Source organism: Solanum dulcamara, chromosome 12 (assembly GCF_947179165.1).
Source record: "Solanum dulcamara chromosome 12, daSolDulc1.2, whole genome shotgun sequence".
Taxonomy (NCBI): Eukaryota; Viridiplantae; Streptophyta; class Magnoliopsida; order Solanales; family Solanaceae; genus Solanum; species Solanum dulcamara.
The window spans coordinates 2,181,921-2,193,676 of NC_077248.1; positions in this window are offsets into that span (position 1 = coordinate 2,181,921).

The following is an 11,756-nucleotide window of genomic DNA, read 5'->3' on the forward strand; positions in this document are numbered from 1 at the left end:
GGCGTTCCAACTTTATTATCTTTGTTAGGGTATATAGAATTTATTTATGTGTTCTAGTTATTTGAGTCATTGAAACATGCTCAACGTATCATGTATAAATTGTCATGTATAAATGTATATTAGTGAAGGTTTATTTACTCAAAGGTAGATTTAACTTTAGATACTAGTGACACTTAATTAATTCATGAGAAAAGATATTAAAGATTTTTACCGATTTGAAAGGGAAAAACATAATATTTTGAATTCTCGGATGTATTAATTGAGAGGATAATTTGTTATTTTAAGGTGTTGTGTGTTTTAGCCAAAAGAAAAAGACAGGACACAACGTATGTCTTATGCTCATCAGATAATTACAAAAAGAGAATGAAAATTCTAAATCAAGTTATTTTAATCTTTAACTATGCCTAAAATCGTTATTTTTCAAATGTGGTCATAGTTTAGGTGGTCATGAATTTCATGATCACTAATTGACTTGAAATTTGATGGTTTCATCGTAAATCGTTTAAATGGATTTGGGTAGTTTGTCGGATTAAAATTTGATTTGAATATGATTAAGTCATTCTTCATGTCAGTCATATTTTTCTTGAATCTGGAACATGATTACGCACGATATTTTAACATGAATTGATATGTGATAAGAATGTAAGTCATATTGTTTAATTCCTAAAGATGCTTAAATCACTTGAATTTGAATTTGGTCATAGCTTTGGAAACAAAGAATTTTTATAGACCCCAATTGATCTGAAATTTGGTAAGTTAATTAGTAACGGTCTAGCAAGAAATACTCACTGCTATGTGGTTATATTTTAAGGTCGTTAAGATGATTTTTAAGTTATTCTTTCGGATTAAAATGTGAGTTAGTATGAAAACAATCCTTTATATCGGCTTTATTTATGTTAAATGTGGTACATGAATATACGTGATAATTTAACATGAATTGATATATGATAAGGATATAGATCTGGTTATTTTTTCTTAAATCGTCTGAATCTGAATTTGATCATAGCTTTAGAGATAAATATTATTTTTGAACTCTCATTGATCTGAAATTCGATAGATTCATCAGAAATGATCAAATTAAAAATACTCATTGATATGCAGTGATTTGGTAATTTGAGGTCGTTCAGATGATTTTGGGATATTTTTTGTATCTGAAAAATTTAATTTTATGGAAAATAACTCGACTATGATGCAATGGTGATAGAGATTGTTCTATGTGGTCTTCATGACTAAATTTGAGTGAAGTATTAATTTCATGTGTTGGCTTTAGACCTTCCTCCATATCAGATGAAATTAATACAAGTCACTAGATTTAATCTCTAGCTTTGATAATCAGTATTGACTCTCCTGACTGAGTAATATATGATTAGATCAATGGATCTAGGGATAATGATATTCACTTGGCTTAAATTAACAGTATACTCTTTATCTGAGTTAGCACTTGTTCAAAATTTATTGGAGTGAATATCTGACACCACATATGTAGGTTGCATGAGTAAATATTTTTTCATCAAAATTTATCGTTTAAGATGCATGAATATCTGTAAGGTGTGTTTTGAATTTTAACATTCAATGAATACATAGACATGCTGATTTTTGAAAAATAGTATTCAGATAATGTAAATAGGTTTTAAATTTTTTTTTCTTATTCTTGATTCGTGTATTTATTACCCAAATGATGATATGTGATAAGAATTACTGAACGAAAAATTTTAAAATTTTATTTTGGCCAAACAACGTTTTCAACCGAATTGATCATAGGTTTGGAATTCAAAAAAAAAAGGGACTCTGACTGGTCTGAAATTCGGTAGATTCATTAAAACGATCTAGCAAGAAATATATATTTTTACTATTTGGATCGTTATATGAGTTTTTGATCATATTTGATGATAGGGGTCCTTCCCATAATTATCAAGATTAAATAGTAGTGAAATACTAATTATATGTGTTGGCTTTAGACCTTCCTCACTATCGGATGAAATTAATACAAGTCACTATGTATTTAATTGCTAGTTTTGATAATTTGTATTAACTCTCCTAAACTGAGTAATATATGATTGGATCAATGTAACTAGGGTGATTTTCACTTGACTTAAGCTAACAGTAGACTCTCCATCTGAGTTAGGTCTGCATAAGTTTATGGAGTGAAGAATCGGTCATTGTACATGTATATTGCATGAGTAGTTCTCCAATCCCATAGATTGGCTATTTGAGATGCATGGATATATATGTATAAATGAGTCTTGGATTTTACTATTCAGAATTATTCGACATATTATGATATGTTTATATTTTAAATTCTCAACAGACTTCACAGACCCACCTAGTACTACTCAAGAATTTTTTTGAAAGAGATAAAATATTAATTCAAAGAATGCATTGTACATGTACCTTGTGTTAGAAGGAAATTTTTTTTCAGTTTCTAACTAGATAAGAGATGGATACATAATATATTTTTCTTGTAACTCTCCTATTATTGAGTTTGATAAATATTTTATCTCTTGTGGTATATTGGTGCGTGATTTTTTTTATTAGTACTATCTCTCATGAATTGAATAATATTAATCCGTCACATAAGAGAGAATATTTTCAATTTGAATGAAACTTATATTTTATCTCTTGTTGTATATTGGTGTGTGATTTTTTTTATTAGTACTATCTCTCATGAATTGAATAATATTAATCTGTCACATAAGAGAGAATATTTTCAATTTGAATGAACTTATCTTTACACTAGTGTCTAAATCATTTATTTCGAATAGAACTTTGAGGTTGGTTAAGGGATGAACATAATTGTTCATTGAAAGTGGAGTCACTACCAACGTGTGAGTCCTGTTTAGATGAAAAAATGACTAAGAAACCTTTCTATTAAAAAAAATGGAGGTAGTGATAAGTTAGAATTAATCTATTATGATTTGCGTGGTAAATGAACATTCAGGCAGGAGGTGACTTTGAGTATTCTAAAATATTCACAGATGATTACTCATGATATGAATATATGTTTTTTTATGGTTTGTAAATGCCTTGATAAACTCAAGATATTTAAGACAAAAACGAAAATAACATCATGAAAAATATATAAAGTCACTGCGATCTGATTATAGTGACATATACCTCTCTGCAGAGTTCACTAATCACTTATCTGATAGAGTAATTGCATTTCAATTGTCTACACCTGACATTCTATAATAGATTGGTGTAAAAGAGAAAAGAAATAGACTTTAATAGAGATGATAAGATTAATGATTGACTTATTCGAAGTTGTTTTGTTTCTTTTTAAATATGTCCTAAGAACTGCATATCACATTTTGAATTTAATTCCTTTTTATGTTAGTACCTTTGACAACTATAGAACTAGTGTGGATTTGACGTAAGTCTAGTCTGTGACATGTTCAGATATAGAATTGTCTAGCATATGCGCTGAAAGGGTGACCCAACAAGTTGGAATTAAGAATGGATTTGTGTGTTAGTTGGATAGCCAAAAATAATGAAAGAAGGTTTATTTTATTTTCCTAAAGAAAATAAGACAATTGTTAACAAAATTGTCAGATTTCTAGAAAAGGACCATTTAACAAACCATGTTCCTAGAAGTAAATTAGTTTTACAAGAACTGAATAGAGAAACAACAAATGAGCCAGTTGTAAATTCAGATGCTCAAGAACATCTAATCGGTATGAAAGAATTGACGTTCCATTGCATGTAAGTAGTGGGAGAAATGTCACTAGACATAAGAAAATCTACTACCTCAAGTAGTGGGAGTTATGTTGAGCAAAAAAAAATATACATGAATAAGTTGTTAATATTTCAATGCCCAAAGGCTTTGAAGAAAATATTAAGACTTAAGAACATGAAAGTGTAACTATAGTAGTAGTACTTAGTCGTAGTGGGAGAATCATAACGAAGATTGATTTATTGTGTATTCTTGGGAGAGTTTTCATGATAGAACTCCTGAAAAGAAGTAACTCTTGGAAGGTTTCATGATAGGGTCTCCAAAGATCTAACACAAAATCAATTAGTTACGACGAAGCACTACTTGACAGAATTGCATAAGAAAATAACTTGGTAAGATCCTTTTGATAAGTTATATAAAAGGAATGCTTATGAAAGCTCTAAATGCATAGTTAAAAGTCTAAGTGGGAGATTGTCAGGGTATATACTATTAATCATGGGTTTAGACATAGTATTCTAACAATTTTCAAGATTAAACATCTTAGTGGGAAATTGTTAGGGTATATACTATTAACCATGCATTTAGACATTGTATATTATAACAATTATGATGGCTAAAAGTCTAAGTGGGAGATTGTTGGGATATATACTATTAACCATGAGTTTGGATATAGTATTTATTATAGAATAATTGTTTATTCAATTTTAATAAAAGTTTTAATAGATCATATATTCTTTTATGTGTCTATTTACTAGTAAAGTTGTTGTCATGTGACCAGGAGGTCACGGGTTTAAGCCTTGGAAAAAGCCTCTGCCAGAAATGCAAGGTAAGGCTGCATACAATAGACCCTTGTGGTCAGACCCTTCCCTAGACCCCGCGCATAGCGGGAGCTTTAGTGCACCGGGCTGTCCTTTTTTTTTGTCTATTTACTTATATAGTAGATGATTTAGTGTATAGAGTTTTAGCTTATACACAGAGGATTAAATCATCGGTTCTTATAAGTATAAAGTATTTTTGTTCACAATATAATATGGAAATTGGACAAGTCATCGGTCTGATTATAGCACAAGATTATATACAATTTATCTTGATTATGGGAGAGGTGTAGTTCCAACTTCTTGTGCTAGTGCATTTTGTATGTATTGAACGAAATCGAGTAGAGATAGTTGTTTTAGACTGACTGATAAAAACATATTCTCTAAACTGTTAAATGTACTTATATTCTTAATCTTGATGTAACTATTATGATCTGTATATATTAATTATAGTTTTGATTTATTAAAAGGTGAGATTTTGAGATGGATCAATATGCCTGGTAGATTGGATGATAATAATATATATTGGTGAAATAATACGTTAGTTGATGGAATCCATGTCTCGATATAGAGATTAATGATATGCCTTTTTGAGAAGCTTATAAGTTTTCATTGTGTCAAACCTTGCAAGTGGATTTATGAATCCGACACATGAAATAAGTTAAGCAGTGTTCTAAAGAAAATAAATCATTGAATTAAATTCGTCAGTAATTTAATTTATTGATTAGTATCTGTAATCTTAACATGGTGAATTACATAAGTGTTTAATGGGGAATTTTGAAATGTAAATGGAGGAGTGCAATTACGAATTTCTAGTGGAATAATTTATAATTTATTATAGTAAGAATAATTCAAATTAATTATTTTGAATTATTTCCATAATAAGGAGCCTCAGTAATTAATTTTGTGATCCCTACAATGCTCATATTTAACTAGAACTCAGAATCCTATTTTCTTCTCTTTTTTGGACTGGGAAAATGTCCCTATAAGTAGGGGTTTCTACTAACCTAGAAAAGGATAGAGTTAGGGTTTTCTATACAATACTTGCTCACCCAAGTGTTGAGAGAGTTCGGCTGTGAACTTGGGATCACTGTAGAAGATCGCAAAACTGCAGTCTAACTTATGGATTCGCTTGAAGGTATCTGTTCACGCTTCAAGAGATTTTATCAAATTAAATTTCAGAAAGTTTATGTGTTCTAACATGATCGTATGTATTCTAGCATAAACGTATGTGTTATCTATTATTTATGTAAGCAATATGATTCTGGTACGCTTCCGTTGTGCATATAGTTTTCCAACAATCTTCTCCCCACCCATTTAACCCTCACCCCTTGATTATCCAACCCCCACCACCCCCGAACTCCCACTCCTCATTCCTACTCACCAGGAGGTCACGGGTTCAAGCCTGGAAACAGCCTCTGGCAGAAATGCAAGGTAAGGCTGCGTACAATAGACCCTTGTGGTCGGACCCTTCCCCGGACCCTGCGCATAGCGGGAGCTTTAGTGCACCGGGCTGCCCCTTTTTACTGAAATATCAATTTGTGTGAAAATACTTTTACTTTTTCTGAGAAAATAATCACTAAATATTTTTCCGTGAAAAATATTAATGAGAAACAGTGATTTTTTTCATAGTGGTAATTAACACATGCACTTTAATTCTATATATGTAGCTAGAACCTAAATTGACCTATTAATAACAATATTTCAATGAGTGAAAAAATCTTACAAAAAAAATGTCTTTTTTTTGTGTGTGATCTTCACGTGAAATCTGATTAAGGTTCTTATCCTGTCTGATACACAAGATTACATACATTTCTATTTATAGATAAGAAAGGTGAGATAAATAGGGGAAAAAATTGGTAATGGCACCAAAAGTCTTCAAACCCAAAAATATTCTAGCATTCCACCAAAAGAGGCTTTGAAATCAAATCTCATAGGTCTATTAAGAAAACACTAAAATATAATCAATCAATGTCCCTAGTTTTTTGGTATAATAATTATTTGATATCCGCGTTGATATTCACTGACCTGACTAATTTAGATTCATGTCATATAAAATTCATTAAAAAAGAAACACTCTCTATCAAAAAATAATTTCATTTTCAAGTTTTAAACTCGAGAACTCTGAATAAAAGTCTCATGGTAATTAGTATCCCTAGATGGTTTTGCAGCTTCTTGAGTTGCTTTCAATAAATCTCCTAGTAGTTCCCTCCTCACAACTTGTTATGAATTAATTAATTGATGATGATAGTACAAGTAGTTAAACCATGAAAAAAACTTTCATGTATCTGGTGTTTATATTAAACAAATGAATATAAGATATATTTATTTGTTTTGTAGGCTTAATTACCTACAAATATCCTTTGATGGTCTGATGGTATGAAAAATTATTTATATCGACGATTTATAAAATTTGAATTCTATAAGAATTTATAAATATCTAGTGCGGATAAATTTTGGCAATTGACATACATAGAATTATATATCCTTATTATTCAAAATCTTTCAGATCCAATTGCCAACTTGATTTCAGAACACTAAGAGAATGAAAGGTAAACATAAACCCTAGAAAACACTTTCAATCTCAGCCATCAGCATATGTTGACAACATCAACAAGTGGTACCAACTAGTGTTGTTTGTGTGAATACAATCCCGCATTAATAGTTGAAAAGAAAAATATATAAAACTAGAACATAATATAAATAATATTAGGTGTGTGAATAAAATCTCAAATTAATAGTTGAAGAGAAAATAAATTAAAGTTACGTATAAGGTGAAGCGATGCTTTTAATGGTGTGTGAGGCTCTTTGGAGAAAATCACACGGGCTTGATCTAAAATGGACGATATCATATCATATTAAAAATATCTTTGGATTGGTTTCATTCAATTACAACTATGTCATAACGAATGATTCAACAAGATGATCAGTATGGAGATATAGCTATGGTGTGGATGACACACAGTGAATCTCCTATTTATTTGTTTTTTGGGAAATCTACGGACCGAAAGCGGGCTTGAGGAGGAGATTATTGAGTGAGCGAAATAAAATCAAGAAACTTACCTAAATATACCATATTTAGAAAAAAATTATCATTTATAGCTATATAATTTTAATACATATATATTGCATGTATAATTCACTATTAATACATAATGCAATTTTTTTAAATCAAAACAAGCCTAATACATTTTAAAACACTTATAATACATCTATATTGCATGCAAAATTGCTTTTATATATAGTGTAATATATCTATATATTACATATATAATTTACGTTTAGTACATCGTACAGTTGTTATAAATGATAAATATTTTCTAAATATAATATATCTAGGTAATAAATAAAAAATATGTTTAAAAACAATAAATATTTTATAAAGGAAACTCAAAAAGGTAATTATCCCAACAAAATCTAATACTAATAGTCAAAAAAGAAAAAAAAATACATACATGTTTTTGTCTTATAAGTATTAATTATGTTTCATCAGTACCAATTAGTCTTTCTTTTCAGTTATATATTGTCTCCTTATTAACAGCATACGCAATAATATATACCTCCATGTTTTAAAAAAAATAAAAATAGATGTGATGTTTGAATCAATTTATGCGGATATCTATTAACTCCCATCAGTACAAATACAAAATTCCTCTATTCATCAAAATTCAAAAAGATAAAATAAATCACCTAATATTTTTTAATCTTCAATAATCTTCAATGAAATTTGAACATGGGTTACTGGGTCAAATAGGATAATCATAGACACAATGATGTTGTCTATGAGAATAAATATAAACCAGTCTTTATATATTGTGCTGATGAGGCTATTAGGGGCAACTATTTCGACCTAGAAATAGAATTTAATCAAATCAAGAAACCAATCATTTTATATTCATTATTCAAGAAATAAAGATGACTTTTTCAAAGAATTTTAAGGCTGGCTAGATGCATATATATGAATTCATTAAGAATATCATCACTGTAGTTGTAGTCATCATTCAATAGGTTAGAGGCGAATTCAGAATTTAAGAACACGAATTTGATCTATTGACCTAAAGGACTTAAGACAATCTCTCAACCAATGTACCACTCAACTTTGTTTTTTCTTTTTTTTTACTATGTGTGACTTCAGATAATATTAGATATATTTTAAGAATTATACATATCTAATCAGTCATGAACGTCGTAAGGTATTGCTTTTCATAAATCTCAGCATACTCTAGAACCTCTTAATCAATGGTACTGGATTCAAGATTTTCACTAAGGATTCAAAAAATAAAAAGGTCGTGCTTGGGATTAGATTAGAACTTAGAACCTCACTGAAATTTAAATTTCCTAAACTAAGTACTAAATCAACCTCAAATCTTGTGATTTGGAGATTCAAAATCTATATATCTCAACATATATATAATCTTTTGAACCCATATGCTAAGTTAAGGTGTTAATTATTCTTCCTTTTAGAGTACGATGAATTTTAGATGACGATTTATACTGAAAATTTCAAATTGTAATAAGTAGAATAGAATGAAGGAAAGAAAAAGCAAAACTAGTCACATACGTAATTATCTTGTCTAGAGAAAGATATAACACGTACTCACCATAACTTTGGGCGTTTATCTTATAGTTAGGGGCGTTTATCTTATAGTTAGGGGCGGAGCTAGTATGTTGATTATAAAGTAAAATTCAAGTATTTATGATTCAGATCTTGTATTAATATTTTAAAAAAATACTTAATAGGTATAAATAATTTATTAAGAACCCAATAACTTTTTTTTTTTTTTAGAATCTAACAGTATAAACTCAAAATTCTAGTCTCGAGACAGTTATAGCCACAACAGAATATTACATCATTGAGGCCATTTGCCTTCACACAAATTTAGGCTGGTTATATTCTTTTTTGTGTGTGTTAATGTTGTCCCATAGAGGGGGACTAAGACCTAAACTCTTGAACACGGGTAGAGCAAGGTAGAATCGAGAGGGTTTATTCCAACTCCGTTCGATAAAAAAGTTATATTATTTATATATGATTAAATTATTATTTTTTGTATATAATAGTAGATGTTGAACCTCCTTTAACCTCTTCATATGTTTACTTTTTCATATTTTAAACTTTCTAAATGAACAATCCTGATTCCAGTAAATCTAGTTCATCTCATTTATCCAAAAGATGAAAGACTAATAAGTGTTGGATGGAATGTGTTGCTTGTCTAGTTTGTAGGCTACCTATATAGTTCTTGAAAATTTTTGTGGAGTCCAACTTATGGTTAACTGTCAACCACATACAATTATAGATTTCTATGAATTAAAAATCGATTTAAATTGATTAAATAAATTTATATGTATTTGGATTTGGTTTATTAAAAAACAATTACTAGAAAAAATTGAAACAAATATGATATAATAATTTTTATAAATTGTTTTAAATAACTTTTATACTTTTTAGTTAAAATTTTTATTTATCTCTAATAGGCTAATGAATTTCACACCTTGATCGAGTCCAATTCTTAAAAAGAAATCATGATCCAAACTCATTTATTTAAAGAAAATGTTAGGAGATTTACCTTTAAAATAAATCTTGTATTTCTTATAAACTTTGTTCACTTGATTAAAACTATTAGATAATAAGACGTTTTTCCCATGATCTAATTAAATTATAACCATCATAAAAGAGTAATAACATACCGAAATATCATTGTGTTTCTTTAAAATCAAAAAAAATGAATTAAATCGACATCTACTACATCGATTAAGGTATATTATATTTTATTTGATATTAATAATTGAAAAATCAATTAAACTTATTTTGTAATTTTATTAAAAGAAATCAATCCAAACTAAACCATAAACATCGCTACATACAACAAAAATCAAAGAATTGCATAGCTCAGATCAGAATAAGATAAAATCTCATTAACCATTCAACATGTAATCTCACATATCACCACTTAAATGTGCATTTAAATTAAATAAAACATCAATTTTAAAAACAAAGAATATGAGTGAACATAACACACACACACACATATATAAAGCTGTTGTGAAAAAACAACTATAAATTTATAATAAGTGGTGAGAGTACAATGGTCGGCTCAAAGTCATGAGATGCTGCAGAGAATCATGTACAAATGCTGGGATCCAGGACTAAACCCCTTTTAGCTTTGGATACTTTTGTGTCAGATACCAAACACACAATTAGTCTTTTTCAAGTCAAAACTATCATATATATGATCCATGTCCACATCTGCTTGCTCAGCATTTGCAAATTGCTATGCTTCCTTAAGGTGCCAAAGATCCAGGCCCCTACACATCCAAACAGTACTCTTTAACCTTGTATACATACGGGTGAAAAAATTAGTCCATACTGAAAATATGATTCGCCCAGCCAATACGTTTAAGTTGGTGGGAGTTGTGTGTGGGGGTGGGGGGAATTGACTCATGAATTTTTTGTCAATATTTAAATATAAGAGGGGGGGGGGCAAATTGACTCATGAATTTTTTGTCAAATATAAAGGGTGGGGGTGGGGGGGGCAGACCAAATTGACTCATGAACTTTTTGTCAATATTTAAATATAAAACTTCTTTTGGTTTAATATTTTGTATTACAGAAATGATAAAGAAGAAATTTCTTTGTGCTAGTTTTATTTGGTAATTGAACAAATTAGAAGAAAACAAACAAAGAAATTAAAATTTCATAAACATTGGAAAGTTGGGACATATGACTCGATTCAATCCATTTTGATCTCCCAAATTTATTTCGAACCGCTCATTTAAAATTTATAATTCTCCATTTACTGAGGACCAACAAAAATGACAATTTAACTCTAGGATATATATCAGAGGCCTCATTAGGTTCGAACTTAGGAATAATGTCATTTTTTGGAAGGGAGCGCTAGTTTTATATACCCTTTCAAAAACGCGAATTCGATTTAATTAGATCATTAATAGATTTCAGATTATGTGTATTTGGATTAGTGAGGCCAATAAATTTCAAATAATGATCAATGCTTGAAGGACTTAAGAACTAAAACAACATGCATATTCAAAGAAAAGAATCATGACAACCCAATAGATAAAGTATGGTTTTGTTAACAATCATATATTGGATGTCCCTATAAATACTAATGTCAAATCCATTTTTATGTCATCCTAAGAATCATAATTCTATTTATGTTTAAATCCATTGTACCCAAAAACCATACATAAGTTATGCTTCAACAAGGTCAAATAATTTATGCTTCTTACGGAATGACAACATCGAAGGGAGTCTT